This window comes from Paroedura picta, chromosome 10 (assembly GCF_049243985.1).
Source record: "Paroedura picta isolate Pp20150507F chromosome 10, Ppicta_v3.0, whole genome shotgun sequence".
Taxonomy (NCBI): domain Eukaryota; kingdom Metazoa; phylum Chordata; class Lepidosauria; order Squamata; family Gekkonidae; genus Paroedura; species Paroedura picta.
The window spans coordinates 55,441,956-55,468,319 of record NC_135378.1 but is presented as its reverse complement, the minus strand read 5'-3'; the positions used below and the strand labels follow the sequence as shown (position 1 = coordinate 55,468,319).

Here is a 26,364-nt window from a genome sequence, read left to right as displayed (position 1 = left end):
GAGGCCATACTGGGACCCAATGGAGAACACAGATTCAACCTGTGCTTTCCCAGCTGCACTGGCTCTAGACTGAAAACTAGATCAAGTTTAAAGTTTTGGTGCTAATCTTTAAAGCCTTAAATGGTCTCGGGCTGTTCTATCTGTAGGACTGCCACTATTTCTCCCAAAGAGCAATAAGATCTAGTAATCAGAATCAGCTCAGGGTCTCTAGCCCAAAAGAGGCGAAATTGGTATCAACCAGGGCCACAGTATTTTCAGCCTCTGGCCCCAGCCTTGTGGAATGCTCTACCTACTGAGATCAGGGCCCTGTGGGACCTCAATCAGTTCCACAAGACCTGCAACACACAGTTGTTCAGCTTTGCTTCTCTAGGCCCATTATTGGCCATTTTGGGGGGGGGGGAGGTCAACATGACTATATATGGTCATATCACCTGATAACACATTTAAAAAATATTAAAAATTAACTCCTACTCTAAGGTGACCAGAACGTCCCACTTTTGGAGGGATATCTGGGGGCACCTGGCAAATTGTACTTATATTGCAAGTAAAAAAATATATATTACAATACTATTTTTGCATTCTATGCATTTTATGAAACTTTTTGTTGCTCCATATAGACCAAATTTTTAATGAAGAACTCCCCCAGTCAATAGTGTCCCGCTTTACCAATGTTAAGAGCCTCTTGTGGGGCAGAGTGGTAAGGCAGCCATCTGAAAGCTTTGCCCATGAAGTTGGGAGTTCAATCCCAGCAGCCGGCTCAAGGTTGACTCAGCCTTCCATCCTTCCGAGGTCGGTAAAATGAGTACCCAGCTTGCTGGGGGGTAAACGGTAATGACTGGGGAATGCACTGGCAAACCACCCCATATTGAGTCTGCCATGAAAACGCTGGAGGGCGTCACCCCAAGGATCAGATATGACTCGGTGCTTGCACAGGGGATACCTTTACCTTTACCAATGTTAAAATCTGGTCACCTTATCCTACTCCATTATTTATCTGATGTATATGCTACCCTTCCCCTAGGTCTATGGATAGTTTACATTTATAATAACAGAGTTAAGACATTTCCACATTAAAAATTAGAATCTAACATTAAAAACATCAAAACAATTAACATTAAAATCTTAGGAGCTCGTCAAAATCATTTTCATTTCTTTTGCCAATGGTATATGGGAATAAAGTACTGTGGAGTTGTCATTAACTGCCATCTAGATTTATTTCCACATATTCCCAAGTTGATTGATTGTTGGGAGGCCAGCTGTTGATGGTATATTATATTTATGTGTTATTTTGATTTACTGTATTTTAATGCTTTATTGAACATTGTTGTTACTTGCCCTGAGCCACCAGGGGTGGGCAGGATAGAAGTGCAAAATTAAATTAAATCATATCTGGAAAAGGGAGTTTTGTTTCTTGAAAGCTCTTACCTTGAAAATCTTGATAATCTCTAAGGTGCTACTGAACTTGAATCTAGTACAACAATACTGCTAGCTGTCAAACATTGGTTTCTGTGAGAAAAAGGAATAGGGGGACAGGGCCATTTCTAGGGCTACTTCTGCCTCCCAGTCCACCCTGCTCCCCTCCCCTCCTGCCCTGGAAGAAGAACTTATCAAGGGTCACCACCAGTGGTCACCACCAGACAACTTGCTACCATACCATTTCTTCAACTTATCAAGGTATGGTTATGACCCGATATCACACAACTTGCTTGGGCCTGGTAATAGCGTCCAAAGAATATGCACAACTTGGTTGGCTCCAAGCAGTGGCCAACACATAACTCATCTGAACCATCACTGCTATATGAGTTTTGGCACTTGACCAGAAATAAACTGATGCCCACAAGCTCTTGTAGCTTCCCCACTTATTTAGTTACAATTCTTGTACAAAACTGATACAGAATGTAATAGGGAGCCATGGCAAAGGAGAACAGAATCCTAAACACTAATAGCCATTGAAGATGTATTTAAAACATACACAAAAACGGTGGTTAAATCTATCTGTTCCTCTATAGAATCAAAATCAGGAGAAAACTGTTCTGCAGACCTGAAGAGATGCTGGCTGCGCAAAGAACAACAGCCAGGCAGTTGAGTCATCAAAATCCCAAATCCCCAGCGTGGTTTTACATTTTTAACAATTGAGTATGAACATGTCTATGTAGCAGTTTCACTTTCCAGACCCTACCATACGACTACACGGTCAACATTTTATAACTGTAATTTATTGATTACCATATACATCCTTCTAGCTACTATCCAGAGCATACTACATGGTCTGACGTATGCAACCAATCTCTAACATATAATCACACTTTGCCAGTATATGAATTTACATCTAGCATTCCCAAAACTACAGTACTGATCAAAGTAAGTAGAGATAGATGGACAAGGCCAGACTCAGCACTCACCGTCTACAGCAGTGGTCCCCAACCTTTTTATCACCGGGGACCGGCCAATGCTTGACAATTTAACTGAGTCCCGGGGGGGGAGAGACTTTTGCTGAGGGACGTCACCGCCGCCCGAGCCCCTGCTCCACTTGCTTTCCCTCTGGTGCCCCTGACTTCCCACCGCCCGCTGAGGGGCGCTGCCAGCAGCAGCTGTGTAGTGCCACGCCAAGGGGGAGCCCCAGCCGTGGTGGTCGCTGGAAAGCACCAAAGGTGAGCTGGCAATAGAGTGGCAGGGCAGCCCCCGAGGCAGCAGCCGGGGAGGAGGACAAGGAGGAGCCACGGCCTGGTACTGACTGATCCATGGACCGGTCCCCAGACCGGGGATTGGGGACCACTGGTCTACAAGACAGACCCAGTGGAAAATCCAGAATGTATCCCCTAAAGCTCACAGCTAAAATCCCTGAAGCACATGATCCAACATCTATACCTCCTCTAGAAAACTGTCTTTCCCACCATTTCCTCACTGGAAGCTTTGCACTGGGCTGCAGGCTGGAGTTTGAGCCAGGGCAAGTTGCCCTACCTTTTCCTGTTCCTGTTCCTGCACAGTATTTGGCCCAGTACACCTCATCTGCCTTGAATTTGTGCTCCCACATGTGAGCCAGAGCAACAAAGTTCCCAGTGCGGAAATGGTCTTCCTCTCCAGGCCTTAAGAAGTAGCCACCTGTCATTACTTACATACCACCACTCCAGCCTGAAGCAACAGCTCAACAGCAAGAATGAACCACCCAACAGGGATGCAAACTGATAGACAAGACTCTGTAACTTTCCCCAGTGTCAACTCTGTCTTCATATCTACTCAAAAGATACTAAACACAGAACCCACCAATAACTGATACCATCTGCCAGTTCATTCACCTTCATACCTTCTTATGTAAAATATACATCACATGCCAGTAATACCCTTCTGCCAGTTATTTTGGTCAACCTAGACACACTGCACACAAAAGAAGAAACACACCCAAATTAAACATTAAAAATGAAACACTCAAGTCATCAACAGAATAAATTCAAAGGCAGTCTCTAGGATGCTGTCAGACTCAAGTGGGGACAGCTTATTAGAGATATTTGCTGCCCTTTCTCACAGGTTTTTGTTTTCATCCTACTTTGCTCAGTTGCTGAGAATGGCCCATACCACTTCTGATGGACAATTTATTCTTTTAGCTAGACTTTTGTTTTTATTTGTACCCTGATGATATATAATGCAAGATATCTATTTCTTGGAATGCTGCACCACTGGCTTCTATTGTGCTCCATTGCCATCCTTCTTCTGCTGCTGGTAGCTTGTGAATGCATATTTTTGCCAAGTAAATCCAAGTGACAAAGTAAGTTCTGATTCACTTTACATGACAATTCATTATCTTTAAGGTGCTACAAGAGTCCCATTTTGGCAGCAGACGACTGACAGCTACAGCTCTAGAGCAGTGGTCCCCAACCTTTTTATCACCAAGGACCGGTCAACGCTTGACAATTTTACTGAGGCCCGGGGTGGTAGTCTTTAGCCGAGGGAAGTCGCCGGCGCCACCTGAGCCCCTGCTCTACTTGTTTTCCCACCGGCACCCCTGACCCCTGGGGGGCGCTGCCAGCAGCAGCTGCTCAGTGCCACTCCAAGGGGGAGCTCCAGCCATAGCGGCCGCTGGAGAGCACCAAAGGTGAGCCGGCGGCAGAGTGGCAGGGCAGCCCCCGAGGCAGCAGCCAGGGAGGAGGACGAGGAGGAGCCGTGGCCCAGTACCGATTGATCCACGGACTGGGGGTTAGGGACTACTGCTCTAGAGTACCTGGAACGTTTATTCTCTTAAATTATTTCTCTCCAGAAAACTGCTTGATGTTACATACAGCAGCTTTAAGACATAAACCAACTAAGGCATCAATTTAAGAACAAAAAACCCAGCAAATTTGAGGATGATTGTTATGGTAATGGAATGGATGAGGGCTGGTAAACTGAAATTCAGTCCAGAAAAGACATACCATTAATTACAAAACTGCTCAAGGAATTGAAAGTTAGGCTGCTCTTGTGGGGGTTACACTCAGGATACACTGAGCCTAAGCCTTTGCAATTTGTTCAGAAACTTGATTTGGTCCAAAATGAAACAGCCAGACTGTTTCTGCAGCCACAAAAAAAATGCCGCAATGGCCTCTCTAAGTTCCACGGAATAAACCTTTGATACAAAAATCAGGTCCATAAGGAGCAAATCCGAATGGTTTGCCATGCAATTTGAGAATCCTCAGAAAATATGACTTCTCTCCCAATGAGGAAGCTCGGGATTTGAGTCTGCTCCCTCCTCCATTCTCACCTCAAGTGATAACAAAGCAACTCTGCCTATTATCTGCCTTTTCTTTCACCTTCCCCTCCAATTATATGCTGACATTACAATGCATATTTGCAATAATAGCACCTGCTTTCTTGGAACACTTCAGAAAGAATGACTATAACTGCCATAACAATAAAGTCCGGGAAAAGGTATTATATAGTATTTATTTATTCATTCAGTTTATATACCTCCCCTTAATGTGACATCTCAGGGGGGTGTACATAGAAACCAGTTAAGTAGAACATAAATCAAACTATTTTTAACAGTAAGAACAGAAAAGATCATAGCATTCATAACAGTCAACATCAAACATAACTTAGGAGCATTGAAGAGTTTGGTAATTTCAGCCAAAAGCCTAGTGGAAGAGCTCCATTTTGCAAGCCATATGGAACTGTTTAAGTTCTGTTAGGGCCTTGATCTTGTTGGGCAGCTTCACCAGGTTTTCAACACACTACCTTATATTTTATATTTTAAGCCATATAACTTGGGTCTATTAATATCAAAGGTCCATGAAAATAAAAATAAGTTTATAAAAATAAGTTTAAAACTTCATTTTAAACCCCATTTAAAACTTCCAAAGGAGGACCCACAACCTCACGAGGAAGCCTGTTCCACTGAAGAACTTTTCTGTCAAGAGCTTATTCCAGATGTTTAGCCAAAAAATCTTTTGAATTAATTGGCCCCTCTGGGCCAACAGAAAACAATTCTGTTACATCCTTTATAAGACAGCCCTTCAAGTAACTGAAGGTGGTTCTCATATCACCTCTTAGTCATCTTCTCTCCAGGCTAAACAGACCAAGCTCGACCTTTCCTCATACAACTTGGTCTCCAAACCCCTCACCATCTTCATTGCCCTCCTCTGCACACACTCAAGTTTGTCTGTTCCTTCTTCCTTCTTCAGTTGTGGTGCCCAAAACCTGAACCCAGTACCCTAGTGAGATCTCACCAAAGCAGACTAAAACAATACCATCACCTCATGTGATTTGGACAATATACTTCTGATACAGCCCAAAAACCCATTTGCCTTTTTAGCCACTGAGTCACACTGCTTATTCATGTTCAGTGTCTGGTCTACCAAGATCCCTAGATCCTTTTTGCACCTACTACTGCCAAGAAGTCTCCCCCATCCTATAATAATGCATTTAATTTTTCCTGTCTAAATGCAGAACTTTATAATTACCAATAATAATGGGCCTCCCCTGCTGCAAATTAATAGCTCTAGCCTACCCCAACAAGAACTATATATCACTGATTGTCTGCAGATATATTTAATTATTTACTTAATTTAATTGTTTTAACAATTTTAACTGTTGTGTATTTTAATAATATTTTAAACTACCTGAGATGACTGTGCTGATGGGCAGTCCAGAAATTTCCTAATAAATAAATCACTATTGAAACACATTTTATTCATTTTAGCCCAGTTTTCCAGCCTGTCAAGATCATCCTGTATCCTAATTCTGTCTTCTGCTGTATTTGCTACCCCTCCCAGTTTAGTATCATCAGCAGATTTTTAAGCACCCGATCTATTCTTTTATCCAAATCATTTAGAAATATTTTGGACAACACAGGGCTCAGGATAGATCCCTGAAGCACTCCCTTTGGTTGTGATCTGTCAGCCCATTTCTGTATAATAGTGTTTACACACTACTTCTAAGTCCAAAAAAATTATAATTTTATTCTTATTACTATAATTAAAACAAGATACTCATTTTCCTCTTCTAGTTTTGATAACTTACAGCATGCTATGTTTACACTGAAATAAATGCCATTGTGTTCCTTTGCTCTTAAATGTGCAATAAACTGCTGTCTCAGGATGCAACAGTAGAGCATTATCAGAATTTTTTGCAATTATTATTTGACTTTCAAATAAACAGAATTGTAGTTGACTTAATCTTGAATAAATTAACACCCTAAATTTTAATTTAAGTTTATATACCCACCATGCTAACTTAAATAAACTACACATTTCATATCCTTAAAATGGTAATGTTTTTGTTTTATGTTGCTACTACCTGCATATTGTTTCTCCCCAGAGTTTCAGTACTTTCTCAAAAAAAGTTTTTTTATTCATTTCAAATTTCTAAATATTTTACCCTTCTATACCAGAGAAAACATACTACACCAGAAGTAAACTAACTAAGGATCTATGGAATGTATCCAGTCACCCGGACTTGTACCTGGGCACTGGCAAGCTACCAAATTAATCACTACAATAACTGTAGAATAAAGACAAGGAAAAAGCCACAAGGGGTCATAAACAACCACAAACAATGCAACCCATCCTTGTTTTACATTCATTTTCTACCATAAATCAGAAGGGTTAGTTTGAGGTTTTTTTACACCATGTTAATTTAATTTTGTATTTCAATGAGCTCATCTTCATTTTGATTAATCGGTTTTATGAAAATACCAAGCATGACAGTTATGTCAGTTTCATACAGAGCAAACAGTCACAACATACGTGCAGGTACCAGACTTAATCTGCCTATACAGTTTTAAAATCAGTCCACATTACTGATTATAGCTTAATACAAACAAAATTAAAGCATTCTTGTACAGAATGAAATATTTACATGTATAAAGTTTTGTTTTGCAGTCTTATAATGCAATTGTCACTGCAAAACTCTAGATCAGGGGTAGTCAAACTGCGGCCCTCCAGATGTCCATGGACTACAATTCCCAAGAGCCCCTGCCAGCAAATGCTGGCAGGGGGCTCCTGGGAATTGTAGTCCATGGACATCTGGAGGGCCGCAGTTTGACTACCCCTGCTCTAGATAAAGATTTTCATTACAAACTCATTTCAAGACAGTCTCAAAATAGTGTGGGCAACAATGGTGAACTAGTATTTCATCCTCAACATCAGACACTACTTTACTGGTTGTACTTTGGGAAGGCAATACCATTTTCTGAGCTATTTCTAAATCCCTGAAAATGAGTTTTCTGGTGACGGAGGTACAAGGGCAACAGAAAGGCAAACAAGTATGATGACACTTCCATGTCTCTGTACAGAGTACTGTCTGTACAAGTCACAATACTTCTATTGTGTGTCTCACCAAAGCACCTATTTCAGTTCTAAACATGAGTTGACACAGAACTTGGCTGAATATTCCAACTTGGCACACCTTTTTCCTGCTTCAAGATCTAGTAAAACCTGCAAAAATAAGCCATATAGATCACCAATGTCACTTTAAACACCCCAAATTAATGCTGGGAAATTTGCATCAGTGCAAATAGTACAGTTTTTTCTTCTTGATTAAATATCAAATAATCACTGAGAGTTCCAACTCCTGTAGCTGTAGCTAGCTCAAATCTACTTTTTCTTCCTTGTAACGTAGAAGTACCATGACTTTTGTGATTTGTAAGGAGATGGACCTAATATTCTGTTCACATTTATATAATGATCCAATTGCTCACTAAAATCATGACAGCTTAAGAGAGTGGTAGAATAGGAGAAGCCAATCTGCCTTCTCTTTCCAAAACTGAATCATCATATGACCATTCCCTTTACTTCTTGCATTCTATGAGAAAAAATGGGCATTTCATTCAAGTCCCATGACCATAAAAGAATAAAAGAAAACACAGCAAGCTACAGCAATCCTTTAATCTTACTAGACTAACACAGAGACACCCCCAACCCCCCAAAGACCATGTCAAGGCTCATTTACAACTCTCCTCCCTGAAAAAAAGCAGTCACGTGAAGAGAGCAGTGATCCACATCCGTTCTCGTAGATGTGGAAAATATTTGTAAGCCACGCCGGGTACAGGATTGTTGTTGTTTTGTCATGGGAGGGGGCTATCTTTTGTAGACACAGAGGAATGCGCTCTGAGGCTTAACCAACACACTCCACCAACCATTTACATATGCAAGCCTCACATCCAGGAAGGGAGGCCATATATACACAAGAAACTGAAAGTAAGAGGAGGGGTAGGGGAGAGAGAGACAGGGAGAGAGAGAGAAGGGAACTGGCTTGGCTTGAAAGTATAGTCCTCTCATTTGACAGGCAACAGACTGGATCCGCCTCACTTCCAGGCAGCGGCAATGGCCTCGATTACCCCACTTATGCTCCCCTCCCTTCCCACTATCGTCAACAAAGCCAAACCAGCCTCGATGGGAGCAAGAAGAGGGAACTGCGCTGACGTTTTTTACATTTCTCCCCCCCCCCCCCGCGCGCCCCGTTCCTCGACAATGACTCGAGTATCCCGCAAACATTCACATGACACGGCCAGACAAAAACCTGACAGACCGGCCTCCGCCGAGTCAGCACACGGTCTGCTATCGCAGCCCATCTCCTCGCCCCTTCTCCTTTCCTCAGCTGTGCACACACACCCGCAACAAAAATTGCACAATCGTTTCAGCAGAAGAGGACGGGGGATCCAGGGACTTTCCGACACCAGTTTGTGACCCAGGATCCTCCCGACCAGACAGGATCCTAGGAAGAAACCGGGATGGGGGCAGAGACTGAGACCACGATCCCCCCCACCCCCCACCATGGACATGCCCTCCAGACCCTCGGGGCCAGGGAGGAGGGAGATCCCTTTAGGGCCAGCCAGTGCGCAGAAGGGGAGAAAAGGAGGGGAGAGATTCAGGGCAGGGGGGGGGCAAACATCTCCCCCCCCCCACCCCCGTGTTGATGAGGCGGCCCCAACGAAGGGAGACCGTTTGGCCTGGTCGCCGCGAACGGATCCACTCCCGGGGGCTGGGGGGGGGGCGAGGCGAGGGCTCTTCCCTCTCAGCCTCGGCGGCCACCACTGCTGAGGCCGGGCTCAGCCCCTGAGCGGCCGGGGCCATTTCTCCGCGGGCCGGAGAAGCTCAGTGTCGCCTCCGACGACGACGCCGCGCAGCCAACGGCGCAAGACGACCCCCAGTTTCCCCCTCCCTTACCTTGCTCAGATGTCAAAGGGAAGCGTCACGTCGCTCCTCTCCTCTCCTCTCCGGCCGAGCGGCGGCGGGAGGAAAAACAGCCGGCGGCGGCGGCAGGAGCAGCGGCCACAACCAGCAGAGGAGGGGGAAAGGGGGCGCTCCTCGTGAACAGCAGCCTCCAACGCTGGGGGAGGAGACAGGAGGGAGGGAAAGAACAAGCTGGGCCGAGCGATAGCGCAGCCTGCCCGCCCCGCTCGCTCGCTCAGGGCAGCCCGCGCGAGCCCGGCCTTCACCCTCCGCTTCTGCACATGCTCAAGCACCTGAAATGCCCTTGCCTAGAAGGCATGTGCGCAAGTCTCGCACATGCCCATTGGGGAAGGGAAGCGGCCGTGGCTCTGCCTTTACTTTCATTGCGGGCGTCTGAGGAGGTAAAGGGGTCGCGAAGGGAGACAAGGATGCTAGTGTCTCTAATTCTCAAAACGTCCAGTCTTTCTACAAATCCGAAAAGTGCCCTGGGTGTGTGGAAAAATCTGAAATATATATAAAAACATATTGAGGCGATTTCAAAAGCCCAAATAATAGAATCGGTGCCTGTCGCTTTAAGAAACAGTGCCCAATGGCCATTGCCAGGCATCCATACAGTACTGCCAGTTTTCAAGCCTTGGTTTCTGTCAGTAGACTGCAAGGGGGGACCACCTTTTCTAGAACTGCTTTGATGGTTAAGAGGGGACTCAGCGTCCACACAACTTGCATGACTCACTGATCGCTTCTCGGCCTTTTGCTACTAAGCTGCTTTTTACTGTTTTTACAGCAGGCATTCTGTAAAAGCCATACTGGTACAATAGTTATCACGAAAGGAAGACCTAGGTTCAAATAACCCCACTGCTGTGGAAGCTCAGGAGTGATCTTGAGCCAGTTACACATTCTCAGGTTGGTGAGGCCAAAAAAGAGGAGAGGATAATTAGAAAAGGTATGTAGAATTGTAGTATATTATATTATAATAACATAACTGAAGATGAAGGAGCATATAAAAGGGAGGAAGGTTGGAAAGGAACTAGGAAAATATGAGGAAAGGAAATGGCATAGGGAAGGGGATACAGAGAAATGTGAGGTGTGCACCTGCATGTCTGTACAGGTTCCCCACAGATAGAGGCTGCTGTGGGCAAGGATGAAAATAAGCTGAAGAGGAACATTTATAAAAAGGAGAGAAGAAAACAGGAAAAGCAGAGAGGCTACAGGGAAGAGAAAGGAAATAAAAGGTATGCATTTTCTACAGTGTAGTAGAAAAGGCAGTCTGTTTATTAAGATTCATAGGAAGTAGATGTATCTTATTCTTCCCTTGCAGAGTGGCAATGCTGTCCTGTAGCAAATGTATACTGATTTTTCAGTAAAGTGTTGAAGAGAACATACATCATTCTCACCCTCCCACCCTCACATTTTGTATTTACAAAACCTCTGTAAAGGCTTGCAGAAAAAAATCCTGTCCCTGTAATAGATGTTTAATGGGATTTTTATTTACTTTTATGTCATGAAAACCTTCAACTGCTCATTTCCACACATGAACGTACTATTATAACAATATGACATTTTTTAAGGCCAGTTGGCAGTACCAACCCTATAAGGTAAGTAAAGCTGAAAGACAGTGACTGGTCTAAGGTCACCCAGCAAGTTTCCACAGTAGATTGGATTTCCCATATACTAGACCAGTATTAGTCACTACAGCACACTAATGTTTTTATTTATTAATTTCATTTATTGGCTGACACTTCCAACCAGCTCAAAGCGGTTCACAGCAATCAGATAAAAGTACAATTTAACCCTCCCCCCCCAAAAACCAAAGTTGATTGCTTTCCTCCTTTTTTATGGTTATTAGCAAACTGTCTCTGAACATCTCTTGCCGTGAAAAACCTATGGGGTTGGTGTAAATCAGCTGTGACTGGACAGCATGCCACCCTCGTAAGGGCCTTCCTGTAGGAGGGTGGGTTTTGCCATTTTTGGATTGTTTTAATTGTAATTATTGGGGTTTTAAGGGGCATTTTATGGAATGTTATTGTCTGGATTGTCTTTTTTGTAACCCACCGTGAGCCAGTCTCTGAGAACAGCGGGAGATAAATCCAATAAATAATAAATAAATGTTTGCTACTGGCATCTAAGCAGCTTCTGAAATGTAGATTTTCTGGATATAGTCCTGAATGCTAAAGCATGGCCTGTTTATTTAGCCACCATAAGGCCATTCACAGCTTGGGCCCAACCTATCTGAGGAACTGCTTGTCTCCTTATGCTCCCTGTAGAACTCTTTGCTCCGCAGGTACTAATCTGTTGGAGATCCTAAGGAAGCATGCCGGGCCTCAACTAGGGTCAGGGCCTTTTTGTTTTTGGCCCTGACCTGGTGGAATTGGAGAGCTGTTGACCCTGAAATAGCTATCACAATTCCACAGGGCCTGCAAAACAGAGGTCTTATGCCAGGTTCTGGGTTGAGGCCAGGGCCAAAATCAACGTGGCCCCTCCTCAGGCTGAGCATTTGTATCTATGCACTCCACCCCTAGGATGGTCTGCTTGAGAGGCGGGGTTGTCAATGTTGTGAGGTTTGTTGGGGGTTTTATATGGGTTTTATTGGTCTATGAGATTTTATAATTGTAAGCTGCCATGAGTCTCTCAAGAGTGGCAGGATATAAGTCCAAAAATAAATAAAATAAATTTGCAAGTTTAAACCTAATTTTTTTTAACAACAACAAAAATAGATCCTGACCCCTAAATAATACTTTAAAAATCTGGGAAAGGTAACTGAATTACTTTCCCTCTATAAATAACGATGTATAATCCAACACCCATGTCTCTTGTCTTTAAATTACTCTCCTGATGGTTTGGGTTTTGTAATAAGTGGTCTTTATAAGAGAGTCCTGTTTAAACATGCATACATGGAGCTTGCAGCCTATATTTGTGACTTGGTGCAGGGGGGTCATGACATAATGGTAAGCACCAGTTAGATTCAATCACTGGCATTTTCCAACAAAAAAGAATCTCATTTAGCGGATGCTGGAGAGGGGCTTTGCTTTCCCCAAGATAAGTACATGGTCTGACCAGATAGAAGGAGTTTCCTGTGTTCATTGCAGGCTATATGATCATATATCCTTATCAGTCTGATCAGTCTCTGATCAGTCTCTAGGCAATGACCTAGCAGTTCTAATCACAGGTAGAATAGATGTGTTTGACCTTGTGTGCAAAATGCATGCTTATTATCCATTTCATCAGTGTGTTTAACTCTTATGCCTACACTACAGTATGCTCAGACTTCTGATTTTAAATTGGGATTCCTCCTGTGTATCCCAGTACAGATTTGACTGGCTGACTACCTTAATAAAGTTCAGAAATGATTACTTCAGTATCTTTAAATAAGGTTGCAGAGGTGTGTTGTACCCTTAGTAATTTAATGGAGCAAGATTTTCAGCTACCTAAATAAAGTTCAGGAATGATGACTTCAGTAGCATTTCCACCAGAAAAATTCATAACTGTAGCCAGATTGGGCAGTAGCTTAGGGTTGTGCACAGTGGCATCTGAATCGACTGTTCTAGGCTGACGCAGCCAGCACCGCACCGCGGGAGGGGAGGCGCAGGCACCAGTGTGTAACTCAGCGTACAGATGCAGGCACCTGGACGGAGTGCAGCTATCATTGGCCCACTCCACCAGGAACTTGGGGGTGATTCTCAATGCCTCCCTCAGAATGGAGGCTCAGATCACAATGGTAGCACAGCTGGCATTTTACCATCTTTGCCAAGCCAAACTACTAGCGCTCTATTTGACTCCGGAACACCTAGCCACAGTGATCCACACAAGAGTCTCCTCTAGGCTGGACTTCTGCAACTCGCTCTACGCAGGCCTGCCTTTATCCTGGATTCGAAAACTACAATTTGTCCATTGTGCAGCTACCAGAGTCCTCACAGCTACACATCAGAGGTCCTACATTCAGCTGATCCTCCAGCAGCTGCACTGGCTTCTGGTGAAATTCCGGATCAGGCTTAAGGTTCTGGTTATCACCTTTAAGGCCATATGTGGTCTGGACCCAGCATACTTGAGGGACTGCCTCTCTGCTTACAACCCTCAAAGAGCCTTACACTCCACCACCTCCAACTTCCTGCTGATCCCTGGCCCCAAGGAAGCTTGCTTGACCTCAACCAGGGCCAGAACTTTCTCCATCCTGGCTCCCACCTGGTGAAATGAGCTCCAAGAGGATATCGGGGCCCTAACAGAACTCAAAGAGTTCTGCAGGGTCTGCAAAAGGGAGCTCCTCTGCCAGGCATGTGGTTGAGATCGACCTGAACCACCACTTCCCATTGGCCCTCTGAGCCTCCATCCAATGGCAATTGCTGCAGATCCTCCCAACCTACTGAGCCATCAGTATGCATTGATGTAATGTTCTCCCTATTGTTCTATCATTCTACTATGTTGCTTGCTGTTATAACTGTATTATTGTTATAAATTATCTATATCATTCCTGTTTTATGTAAACCTCCCTGAACCTTTGGAGAAGGTGGTATATAAATATATAATAAATAAAGAAATAAATGTTAAAGATAAATAGTGTTCATGATATGAATAATTTACCTGGTGACATGTTAAATGCAATTGCTGTTAAAGGCACTGGAGCAAAGCAGGATAGATTTTCAAGTCAATTAACACACCTTAAATATAGTCAGCTTAACTGCTGGGCCTTTTGTCTCATTGCTCCCGCATTCATTTTCTTCCTATACAGTAGTTACAACTTTAAGCCATTTATTTAACACTATACTAGATTTAAAGCCCGTTGTACTTTTAAATGCAGCGGGTGCTAGAAAGGGGGGGAGGGGGGGAAGAAGGCCTTTCGGGCCTGGGAGGAAGGCCTGCTTCCCCCCGGGCCCAGAAGCTCATTCCCTCCTATCCCTCCTACGGCAGCCCAGCCTTCCCCCAGGCCTAGAAGCACACCCGGGGCCTCTTTGAGGCTCTGCATGTGTTTCTGGGCCTGGGGGGAAAGCCTCCTCCCCCCTTCCCCCTGGTGGCCTTCCCCCCAGGCCTAGAAGCACACCTCGGGCCTTGAAGAGTGGGGGAGGGGGAGGAGGCCTTCCCCTGGGCCCAGAAACACACCCGGGGCCTCAAAGAGGCCTCAGCTGTGCTTCTAGGCCCAGGGGGAAAGAGGCCCGGGTGTGCTTCTGGGCTCATGCTGTGACGCCGCTTCCCCGTTGCTTTCTGGACTGTCCTGGTGAGAGCCCAATCGAAAGATGCTTCGCGCCTTCTGATTGGGCCCTCACCCGGACCGGCCCCGCCCATTCTCCGCCCACTTAAGTCTTAGCCTTTTATTTAACAGCGACCCGCTGTTAAAGATGAGGTCAAGCATCCAAGGTGGGCCATTATTTTGCTAACAAATATTTAGCCATATAGAGCCAGAATCTCATACACAAGCTTGTCTCCTGGACTCAAACCATAGCTGTCTTTTGGACCTGACACTGTTTGTATAAAGCCTGACTGGGAAATGGACTTTCAGACCCTGAGTATCTTTTGTTATCTGGCAGACTTACGTGATCATGATTATGCCAAGCTGTCTGCATCCCACAGGTACCCTCTGTTACATTTTCACTAGTGGCCTTTCTCAACCGTTCCCCTTCTTTGCCCTTCATGTATTTTCTGTTTGCCCAAGTCCAAACTAAAAAATGAAAAGATGCAAAGGGTTTGTAAGTCTGAAAATGATTAGCGGAATGCAGCCAAATACTCCCTGTTCTTTGAACATAAGGTCACCTTTCCCTCCAAACAACTCCTAACAACTCTGATGATAGTTAAATCTTTTATACAGAGAAATGACATCTTTCAGTAGGTTTGCAGACGTGTACAGGTGTGTTGTACCCTTAGTAATTTAATAGTACAAGAAATTTGACAGTTACAATTTATCATTCAAGGATGAAAAAAGTTGAAATTTCCTCCTGTTAATTTCATATAAGTTCTGGGGGAGGGCTTGTAACTCAACAGTGTGTAGGGACGAGAGTCTTTCACTATTCCTGTTTTTTTCTCAGTCATCCCTGTGATTTCTTTGTGAGCTTCAGAGCTATTATATATGGAAGGACTATTATATTTCTCCCCTACTATCTAGCCCACCAGCTAAAAGCCCACACTGTATGGTTCCAAGTCCAGTATTGTAACTAACTGGTCATAATGCAAAGTGCTACCCACAGCTCTGTCAACCCATTAAGTTCTGCCTCTGACATACTGTTCTTTGTACCCAAATTTTCAGAGATGGGATGAGCAGCAACTAGAGGCAGTATTTTCTGTGGTAGCATCTTGCCTTTGGAACGTCCTCCCCCTCAGGCTCGCCTGGCACCTAATTTCCTTTCTTTTGGGGGCCAGGCTTTATACAAACTTTTAATTAGGAGGTCATCAGCTTTTTAATTGTATGCTATTTTTATATATAATTTTTATGCTGCTTGTGTTTTTAATGGTTTGTATTTTATACTCTGGTTTTTACTTGTAATCCGCCTCGAGCAAGACTCTGAAAATGAGGCATAGAAATATCCCAAATAAATAATGTCAACATTAGTTCCACATTCAGATTTTTTAAATTCACTTTCCTTTCTCAAGACTGATCTGAAAAACTATTTCAAAGCTAGAAAAATGTGGTTACATTAACCCACTGTTTGAAGAACCTTTCATTTGACTAGGAACATGAAGCCTCTTGGCTTGTTTTTCAGTTATATCCCTTAAATGAAAGAGTAACAAAAGTAGCCAGAGACTAGACAGTTTAAAGGTATGTCATTAAGCATGCATGCTTTAGGGACTTCTACACTTCTGCAAACAATAACTCTTGTGGTAAGAATAAAGACAGGGGACAACATATGCTAAGTTAGATTATTAGGGAGAAAAAAGAATTATCAGTAAGCAAGGCCTGAATTGGTTTAAACCTAAAGCAGCTGCCATTGTATTAGCTGGACAATGCAGGAAGTAATTAACCTCAGTCACTATAATTATTCTATCAAAATCTTACCTTTGTTACTAAAAGTAGCAATTAAACACTTCAAAAGGTTTATAAAGTTCACCTCCATTAAACAAATTATACATAACTTTATGACACGTTCAGAAAGAAAGAAATTGGTTATTTATGTGGGGGAAACATCAATATTGTTTGCATCCAAGTGTCAGTTCGTTATCTATCATAAATAGGCTTCTGGGAAACAGAACGCTCTGCACATTTATCTAATAATCTTATCTAATAAATTTAAGAAATTATAACACCAACCGGTAGGGGTGCAAATCACACCAATGTGCTTTGAAAAGAAATACTAGGTGTATTTTAAAATTAACCGCACCAGCCTTACCCAGTGGAAAAATATATTACTCATTCCTCTTGTTATCTCTTGTTAGCAGCATGATTTCTCTGTCAACCTTACTGTCTTTGACTTAGTGCCCTCTTCTGTTTAATATATGTCATTGCAACAGAAAGCTGCACTACAAAAAGCTTTGTGAATTTTAGACTTCTTTGCCTTTGCTCTTAACCCCCACATGCACACGGAGTTTGCAGACACATTTTCTACACTGTCCCATCTATAATGTTATAAGAACCAACTTAATCCAGCCAACTTTAGACCAATATCAAAACTTCTCATTGATGAAAACCATCAAATAACTTAAACTTTCAAATAACTTTATACACTGTGAAATTTGGGGCAGCTGCCATTAAATTGCTTGGTATTATGTAAGTCAGAAAGTTTCCTTTTTAACTGAATAACGTACTGAGTCATTACTTAAATTTTAATCCTGCCATGTTTTATATATTTTATTTTAAACATTCCTTTTGTGTTCCAATATTTCTTTTTGCATTCATTGGCTATTTTAATTGTCCATTTGAACTTTGGACTGAATGACCGTAAGTAAAATTTGACTTTGACTTGATTCTGCTAATCCTGTTTCATCCTCACAGTAACCTTATGAGGTATCTCAGGCTGAGAGTGTTACTGGCCCAAGGTCACCCATCAGGTTTCCATGGTAGAGTGGGGATTCAAACCTGGGTCTCCCAGCTCCCAGTCCAGCACTCTAACCACTGCACCACTCTGGCACTTGTGAGAAAGCACATGGGCTATATATGAAAGTGAAATCATTGTGGAAATTATTTCTAATATATCCCTTTAGCTAAGGCCAAATGTGGGATCCATTTTGCAAGAGAACTAAAAACATAAAGCTGCTCACTTGTTTTTTTGGACTTTCACAGTTTCCTTCCATGACTCCACCAGAGGTATTCTGATGGGTGTACTGTAAACCTATTGCATAACAACTGAGTTCAAGTTGTATAATTCAGCTTGGCCTACAGCCACTATTAACAAAATAAAAATATGTTAACTTGTACAGGCTGTTAAACTACCTGTATTCTTGCATCCCTGCCTTCCTAGAATCTAGAATTTTTCATTGGTCAGACCCAACCTGGAGCACTGTGTGCAGTTCTGGAGGCCTCACTTCAAAAAGGATGTGGATAAAATTGAGGCTGCAGAGTAGAGTGATGAGAATGATCCAGGGCCTGGGGTACCAAGTCCTAAGGAAAGGCCGAGGGACTTGGGAATTTTCAGCCTGGAGAAGAGGAGGCTGAGAGGGGACGTGATAGCCCTCTTCAAGTATTTGAAAGTTTGTCACTTATAGAAGGGCAGGAAGCATTTCCCACTGGCAGCAGTGGACAGAATCTGCAGTAATAGGTTTAAACTACATGTAGAACAATATCAGCTAGATATCAACTGCCTAAGGATGTGATGAGCTCCCCCTCACTGGCAGTCTTCAAGCAGCAGCTGGACAGATACTTATCTTGGATGCTTTAGGCTGATTCTGCATTGAGCAGGGAGTTAGACTAGATGGACTGTATGGCCCCTTCCAGCTCTATGATTCTGTGATTCCAGTCATGTGTGGCACAACTTCAATCTTCAGTTTCCCCAGTGCTCCTTGCTTCCCTGTAAATTCTTGGCTATTAAGGCATACCCTGTGACCATAAACTGTGATGCCTGATCCAAGCTAGGACTGACTTTACTTACTTACCTTATGATACTGGGAACCAAATTGTTCTGTCAGCAGATGCATGGAAAGAAACATTGAGGAACACCAGCAGAGAATGGGACTAGAGTAGCAGCTCTTTTGTTCTCCTCAAGCTTAACCTCATATTCTACTGCTTCCAGATCCTGTCAAATCAGATGTGTGCTATTTTTAGGAAGTTTCTGCACATCAGTAAAAATAGCGTTACACCAGCTGAGTGGCATAGCACTAAATCATATTGTGCCTCCCAGCCCCTCCTCACCTTTTTCCTGTCTCACCTTTGTCTGCCTTCTTTTCACGCATCTTACCCTCCACATCTGCTGCTGGAAATAGCAGAAGAGATCAACGCGGCTTATACATGACTTGCTTCCGCCTGTGAATCAATCCGGGCAACCAATCCACTTTCTCCATGTTTTAAAGGTCCTGCAATGCCCACTATTTTTTTAAAATTCATACTTCTCTGTAGAATCATAGATGCATAGTGCTTTTTGAACGCTACCCCTTATGGGATCATGAGTCCTTTGATACTTTTAAGAATTAATTTTGTTCCTGATTGGGGGGGGGGGCAGAGAGAACTTTGTGTTGCAACTTTGAGGGGGGGAACTTTTATTTATGGCATTGCCTGCATGCTTGCCTGCCTGTTCTTTGGTCCAGTAAACTAGCCATTTTTAAAAAGAAATTCCCATCCCCAGGAACAAGGGAGAGGCAGGCAGGTGCGAGGGTGAGATGAGGCACGTGCCTTCAGCGCGTTTGAGTCGCCATACCTTCCTTCTGCTGGTTGCTCTCCAGTAGCTAGTGCTAAATAGGTTGCTGAATTCACTTTATGTGATTCCTGAACTTGCACTTCAAAATGGAGGATATAACGAGCCGCTGAATGTTGGCGACATCATATGGAGGGGTCGGAATATAGTGACTACATTAGGTAAGCATTTTACTACGTTTAATGGGTGCGGAAATGCCCTTAGAGTTCCCAGCATTTTTTGAATATTCACAGGTACATGAGGTCCCCATTTTGGATTGTGCTATGCATGGTTAAGCCTCAGTCTCCTGTAGCAGCAGTATCTCTCTATAAATATTGCAGCAGCAAATTTAGGCAGGGCTTGGATAGTTTGCAGGCCTTTTGCATTGTCAAGAGTATGGGGAAAAATAAATCTAGAAGGATCTATATGTACCCTCCTGACTTTGCATTATTTTTAAAACAGTGAAAAGGCCAGTGTCAAATCACAGCTCGTGTATAGCATGCATCATTTGGGGAGAGGGAAGCAAGCTTTGCAGTGTCCCTGTAATACAAAAAGTATAGATTTGAATGAGTTATCATGAATCCTCATTATTTTTACAGCAACACACCCCAAATCCACCATCTACTGTGACATCTTTGTCCATATAAAAGTTACAGATATTTTGTAGTTCTCCCATAACTGAAAAGCCTGAATCTATGACCATGGTTTTTAGTATGCCCATGAAGATGCCCAAAATATACCATTAAATCATAATTTACACTGGTATCCCTTCAAATTGCTTGGACCCTGCTGGCCACTGGCAGAGATGGACATGGGCTGTACCATAAAAATCGCACATGAACAGTGGTGAAAAGCTAAGATTTTAAACATGTATACTCATGATTCTTATAATAAAGCATAAAAAACTGCTTCAAGTCACACTTGGGCAGATAAGCTGTATTAATATATAAACAATATAAAAATAAAGAATTCCTTGTCACAGTGCTGCTATGGTGTGAAAATAGATTTACAGTGGAACTGATGGTTCCTTGTGATTCTTATAAATAGGACAAAATTTCAATGTTTAATTAATGCTATCATATGCTGCAGTATAAAAATCATATATCCACTCTTCTGTGATCTTACTAAATTTTTTAAAAAGATGGATCCAAGCTAGGAATCCTAGCAGATAATCATGATTTTTACACGGAAGTATTCCAAATACCTCATCAAGTCAAAGGTCATGTGGAAGTGTAGGCTATGATTGGCAGCACAAAATAATTTACCCACTGTCCCATGGATCTGAAGCCATTCAATTCTAAAAGGAAATCACACCTCATCTTCTCATCTGGGCCAATGCTTCAGACTGAAGTAGTCCACTACTGAACTTTGTGAGAACAAGAACAGAGAAAAAGGAAGACATTACTGCAACCCAGCTAGCAGAAAGAACCTGACTTACTAGACTGTGGTCTTGTTTTAAAATGTGCTTTCTCCTTATTCTGATGTCTAATATTATGGACACAGCACTGTTTACAAATATGTGTTATCAAACTGAATGCTCACAACAAAGAGGGCTGGCTGTGCATATACCAACAAAAAATCTTGATGCAGATGGCAGTGGATTACTCACATTTGAAAATATGCTTCTGTTATGAATATTGTACTATTCGTTATGTGCTCAACAGAATATTGCATTTCAGAGCAAAAGGAACAGATAAACAGAATTTATCATGAATAAATTCCTTGAGGAAATTCTGGGATCATCCCAATAGTTTATTACTAATATGCTGAACAGTGCACATCTCTTTAATGTCCACTTCTGCTTAGTTTGGTGTAGTGGTTAGGAGTGTGGACTTCTAATCTGGCATGCCAGGTTCAATTCTGCGCACCCCCAAATGCAACCAGCTGGGTGACCTTGGGCTTGCCACAGCACTGATAAAGCTGTTCTGACTGAGCAGTAATATCAGGGCTCTCTCAGCCTCACCTACCTCACAGGGTGTTTGTTGTGGGGAGAGGAAAGGGAAGACAAATGTAAGCCGCTTTGAGACTCCTTCAGGTAGAGAAACGCGGCATAGAAGAACCTTCTTCTTCTAAAGCATGGATTTATGGTGCAGTGACATTTAAGACCATGTTGCACCAAACTCCAGATTATGTCAAACATCTCTCTCCAAATTATTACAACTGGTTAATGAACAAACCTTTATTGGCAACAGGATCCAATAACTCCCAAGAGGGGTTTTTTTTAAGCCAATTAATTTGAGAAGGAAAAAAAAGAAGAAACAAACACATTGATTTTTTCAACTGATAAAACTATTCTGACCGAGCAGTGATATCAGTGCTCTCAGCCTCACCTACCCCACAGGGTGTCTGTTGTGGGGAGAGGAAAGGGAAGGTGACTGTAAGCCGCTTTGAGCCTCCTTCGGGTAGGGGAAAGCGGCATATAAGAACCAACTCTTCTTCTTCTTAGTAGTCCCACAGATAGCACGACGCATTAATACAGAGTTAGTGTGTTCTGTGTTCTCGAGAATCTACTTTCACATAGAGAATGTAATCTAATTTTGCAACCATACAGGTATAGAATTTGTGGGGAGAGGGGGAATATCCTTACAACATTCTGCAATGTCTGTTGTCCTTTTCCCATATTTGGGATGCTCTTGTAAAAATCTGGTTCGCAACAAACAAAGAAATATCAAGCTGAAGCAGGTTTGCCCATCATATGGATGGGAAGGTATGGATTTCTGAATCTCTCTGCTTACATTAGTGCCATTTTACCTCTGAATCCACTCATGCATGCCTGTTCCCCTCCACAAATACTACATACAAACCTGGACTTACGCCAGATTCTTTTAAAATTGTAGCTTTCTGTGGGTAGATATACCAAGTCTGGAGTGATATAAACTGCCCCAAGCCTTGCGGGGAGGAGCAATCTATAAAACCAATAATAAATAATATAAAAAATAGATTCAAATGAGTTGGTCTGAAGTAGCACAATAAAATCAGAGTCCAGTAGCACCTTTAAGACCAACAAAGATTTATTCAAGGTGTGAGCTTTTGAGTGCAAGCAGTCCATAGTCTGAGGAAGAGTGCTTGCACTCGAAAGCTCATGCCTTGAATAAATCTTTGTTGGTCTTAAAGGTGCTACTGGACTCTGATTTTATTATAAATAAAATAATAAGATGCTGTTCAACTTTATGTATTGGTAATATGCTAAAGAATGAGCCTCTTGTGGCGCAGAGTGGTAAGGCAGCCGTCTGAAAGCTTTGCCCGTGAGGCTGGGAGTTTGATCCCAGCAGCCGGCTCAAGGTTGACTCAGCCTTCCAACCTTCCGAGGTCGGTAAAATGAGTACCCAGCTTGCTGGGGGGTAAACGGTAATGACTGGGGAAGGCACTGGCAAACCACCCCGTATTGAGTCTGCCATGAAAACGCTAGAGGGCGTCACCCCAAGGGTCAGACATGACTCGGTGCTTGCACAGGGGATACCTTTACCTTTTTAATATGCTAAAGAAAATCATGTTTGCAGAAACATTAACTTACAGGTAATGGAAAGATTTTAGCAGACTGTGACTTTTTAATCTTCTCCTTCAGTGCAAACCCAAATGTCCACCCAAGGGGACATTCTTCTAGGGCAGTGGTCCCCAACCCCCGGTCCAGGGACCAGTACCGGGCCGCGGCTTCTCCTCGTCCTCTTCCCTAGCTGCTGCCTCGGCTCACCTTTGGTGCTCCCCCTCGGCATGGCACTGCGCAGTTGCTGCTGGCAGCGGGAAGTCAGGGCACCAGCGGGAAAGCAAGTGGAGCAGTGGCTCAGGTGGTAGTGGCAACATCCCTTGGCAAAAGACTACCCCCCCCCCCCGGGCGTCAGTAAAATTGTCAAAACATTTACCGGTCCCCGGTGATAAAAAGGTTGTGGATCACTGTTCTAGGGGATGGGTGACCCTCAGGGCCAACATGAAGGGGAAATCTGAGACCTTCAATGACAGAGGGGAATTGTCAAAAACCATCCACTTCTGTAGAAATGTTAGGTGGGTCCCAACTCAGAGGAAAGGAAAAAAAGGGAACACCAAGAACTCCAGCAGAAATAACTCTGGCAGAGCTCTGAGAAGTAGGTTCTTATGATCTGGGAAGGGGAAACACAACCTTCCTCCACGTTTGTTAGATGCTTATTTTCAGTTGGTTCACTTAGTTTGAAAGGTAGGCAAGCAAGGTTGGGGCCAAATTACAAATAAAACTGGAGCTCCATGACTAGGATGCCATTGTTACACATTGTTTGGTTCTATGTGTCAACAGAACAGAACTTTATTTCAAGATTCTTATCTGATAAATGTGAATATGTTTGGCTTTAAGGAATGGTAATGTCTCGTTAAAAGATAGGGTTTTTTTCTCATTGTCACCAGCTTCCAGGCTCTACTGCATGTTTCAGATCCAGGACTTGTTTTACCTTACTCTCTCTGACAAAGTATCTTTAACCGCTCCTGCGGAGCTGATTAAATGAAGGAGTAAGAGCTAAAGGGGAGGAGATAGGGCGGGCGCTGTCCGGGATAAAAACTTTGCGGCTCCTGATTGGGCCCTCCGAGTGTCACTCGGTAAGTCCTCCAGCGGTAAGTCCTCCAGCCGGCTTCCCCTCGCGCAGGAAGCCTTCTGCCGGGCCCTGGGGCAGGCTCGGCTGCCCCTGGGCCCGGCAGTAGACCGCAGAGCCCGCCGCCCCCATCCGGAGCCTTCTGCCGGGCCCTGGGGCAGCCGAGCCTGCCCCTGGGCCCGGCAGAAGGTCCCAAGGCCACCTACCTTACTCTGTTCCTCCCTTCCTCCCAGCATTCCCTGTTTTTCCCTTTCTCCCTTCCTCCCTCTCTCCCATCTGCCTCTTTCTGGCTACCTGTTTCTCTCTCTCTTCTTCTGTCTTCTCTCTCTTCTATCTTCCTCTTTCTTTGTCTTTCTCTGTCTCTCTTTCTCCTTTTCCTCCTTCCTTTGCTCCATCCCTCCACCCACCCACCATGCTAGGGCCCGCTGTATTTTGGCCACAGCGGGCTTAATATCTAGTGCATGTATAATATGCATTATCTGTACACCGCCCGTGGCGCCGCGGGCGCCACGGACTAAATAAAACAGTAAGGGGTTCTGGGGCGGGATGCGTCCGGGATGAGGAAGGGTCCGGATTGGACCCTTCCTCATGACAGACAATCAGAGGGAGCAATCGGCAGGCGCGAAGCGCCTGCCGATTGCTCCCTCTGATTCCCAGCCCCAGCAATTGCGAGCCGCGCGCAGCGCGGCTCACAGTTGCTCCCGGCCTGATGCGGCGAGAGGCGCGAAGCGCCTCTCGCCGCGTCAGGCCGCTTCCTGAGGGAGCCCCCGCAACAACAAGGAGATAGCCGTCAGCCCGTCGCCTCAGGGAGCCCACGGCACCATAAGAAGATGGCCGCCGCTCAGAAGACGTCGCTCTGGAGCTGCCTGCCTCCGCTCTAAGGAGCCCTTGGCAGTCGCGCGGAGCGCGGCTGCCGGGGACTCCCTGCCCGGCACAACAAGAGAAGATGCCGCCCTGGAGCCGCCTGCCTCCCCTCAAGGGAGCCCCCGCCAGCAGCGCGGAGCGCCGCTGCCGGAGACTCCCTGCCCCGCACAACAAAGAAAATGGCCGCCGCTGCCCCGCCCAACAAGAAGATGGCCGCCGCCGATGCTGCCCGAGAGGGAATCAGGGCCGGGCCGCGCCCGTGCAGGCCGCGCCCGCTCGGCTCGATCCGTGGGCGCGGCTCGCGGGCGGGGCCCGATCCGCGGGTGCGGCCCGAAGCCCTGCCGGTCCCCAGCCTAATAAAGGTTGGGGACCACTGCCCTACAGAGCCGCAGCCCAACATGCCATTAGGAACATTCGAGCCGCCGCTGCACACGCCGCCAGACCGCCTGGGGGCCGCCGCCCGAAGCAACGGCCTCCCTCCTCCACTACTTACTGCCCCGCCGCCGAAAAAAGAACGTCCCGCCGCTGCTGCTGCCGACCGCCCTCGACAATGCCTCCGCTTTCAGGTACCTCTTCTTTCACAACGCTGCCCTCGCCTTTCCCCCCCCCCTCTACCCCCGCTTTCTAGAGCCCATTGTATTTTGGGTACAATGGGCTTAATTACTAGTACCTTGAATAAAACTTTACTGGACTCAAACTTTGTTCTCCCAATTTCTCCTATTCATTGTCTCCCCCTTCTACAATTGGAGCCAGCTTGTGGTTGTGGTTAAGAAAGCCTCTCATCTAGAGAACCAAGTTTGATTCCCCACTCCTCGCTAATTCAGCCATCAGGACATCATTTCCTCTAATACAGAATGACGTATGCAAATGTTCTTTTCAGAATTCCATGAAGCTAAAATAACAGATGGCAGAACACAACTGGAATCTGCCTGGAGCTGTGGGATGAGAATGAACTAAAGTGTATTTCCTTCCTGTCCTAAACTGTGAGGAAAAACAGTGCTATTCAATTCAAGGTTTAAAAAAAAAACAATTTTCTTTGCAAATACAGCTTTTCAAATACAACTTTTGACACACACATTAAAACCTTGTTGATCTTCAAGGTGAGTTTCCTGCATACTTTGAAATGTTTTAATTAATTCACATTGGGTGGGGGGACCCCTCTAGCTATGCTATCAAGATCTGAGAGCTAGGGTAGTAGCCTGGCACTCTCTAAATTCTTGGGTTCACAGTAATTCATGATGCTAGACAGGATTAGGACTGATGCAGAGGCACAAGCAGTTTTGAATCTCTGCAGAAAAACATTTTGGTCAGAATACGGCAAATACACTCCAAGGTACAAGCCAATCATGTACTAAAGTTTCAAAATGGCAAAATTTTTCAGATCTGTCTCAAAGATCAACATCCTCTTCCTTCTCAGTTCCCACAGTCAATCAGAATGCAACTAGTTGTAAGGCTTAAGTACTCTTGTTGGATTATAAACATATACCTTCAAAGATGGATCTTGACAATGCCTTTTGAGTTCATCATTCCCAAAATCTGGTTAATGTATAATCCTCTTTTTACTAA

The 26,364-nt window shown here is 44.2% G+C and overlaps 1 protein-coding gene across 4 annotated transcripts in view; it reads right to left on the bottom strand.

Annotated features, from left to right (window-relative positions):
- ELF2 (E74 like ETS transcription factor 2) overlaps positions 1 to 9,885 on the bottom strand; it is a 42,307-nt gene extending 32,422 nt beyond the window's left edge. For 2 of the 4 annotated variants that reach the window (XM_077300266.1, XM_077300269.1), the window contains exon 1: positions 9,636 to 9,885. The gene's annotated coding sequence lies outside the window, so the exon portion shown is untranslated. The remainder of the gene's footprint in view (positions 1 to 9,635) is intronic. The other 2 variants (XM_077300265.1, XM_077300267.1) reach the window with 1 other exon arrangement.
- Positions 9,886 to 26,364: the final 16,479 nt, after the last annotated feature.